The sequence below is a fragment of the Schistocerca americana genome, chromosome 2 (assembly GCF_021461395.2).
Source record: "Schistocerca americana isolate TAMUIC-IGC-003095 chromosome 2, iqSchAmer2.1, whole genome shotgun sequence".
In the NCBI taxonomy this organism is placed as follows: Eukaryota; Metazoa; Arthropoda; class Insecta; order Orthoptera; family Acrididae; genus Schistocerca; species Schistocerca americana.
Window position 1 is genome coordinate 785,844,961 of NC_060120.1, and position 1,019 is coordinate 785,845,979.

Below are 1,019 nucleotides of genomic sequence, written 5' to 3' on the forward strand. Positions count from 1 at the left end.
GGAGTCCTTGACTTCATCAAGGCGTAGGGAGAGTTTGATTGGCGAAGGTCAATCCAGACAGTACGAGAGTCATATATGACGGTAGTATCTGTTCCCGAAAGAACAGTTACCGTGGATGACCATGCAGCTTTGCTAGAAATGAAATAATTAAATGGACACCCTAGCTTCAAACAGGCGTTGATGTACTTCATTGGGGACATGTTGAAAATGTGTGCCCCGACCGGGACTCGAACCCGGGATCTCCTGCTTACATGGCAGACGCTCTATCCATCTGAGCCACCGCGGGCACAGAGGATAGTGCGTCTGCAGGGACTTATCCCTTGCACGCTCCCCGTGAGATCCACATTCCCAACATGTCCACACCACTACATTCGTAGTGCGCCTAATAGATGTTTGCTTATCATACTCATTACTCGTGGCAGATTAATCTACCAAGTCCCGTACAAGTTCGGGCATGGCGTGTGCGTTCGCACAAGAAGGTCAATGGCCGGGAAGCCATATTTTAACTATATATGACGGTAGTATCTGTTCCCGAAAGAACAGTTACCGTGGATGACCATGCAGCTTTGCTAGAAATGAAATGATAATTAAATGGACACCCTAGCTGCAAACAGGCGTTGCGATGAAGTACATCACCTCCTGTTTGCAGCTAGGGTGTCCATTTAATTATGATTTCAGTACGAGAGTTATCTTATTTGTCAGCAGCGAGCGGCGCAGACAGCAGTCATCGCAGCTTACAGTATTGTGCGCTACAGCTCTTATGAGCCCCATATTTCCTCCACAACAGTACACTTCACTGCATTTCATTTCACACGCGACAGCCTCGACCATACCTAGCAACATTCTAATGGATAATTATTGAAGTTGAGTAGGCGCGGCTCTCAGCCATTCTGCCAAGCCAATAACAATCCTAAATTTTGTATAGAAATTTCATTAGCGAATCCTATCCTTGAGAGGTAACTTCACATTCACTCGGAAATAACTTGTTCAGTTCATAACTAAAGGCGCCATTGTGATTT

The 1,019-nt window shown here is 45.9% G+C and overlaps 1 non-coding gene across 1 annotated transcript; it reads right to left on the minus strand.

Moving 5' to 3' along the window:
• Positions 1-212: 212 nt before the first annotated feature.
• Trnat-ugu lies at positions 213-287 on the minus strand. Its single transcript has one exon. It is a non-coding gene; the product is annotated as a tRNA-Thr (tRNA).
• Positions 288-1,019: the final 732 nt, after the last annotated feature.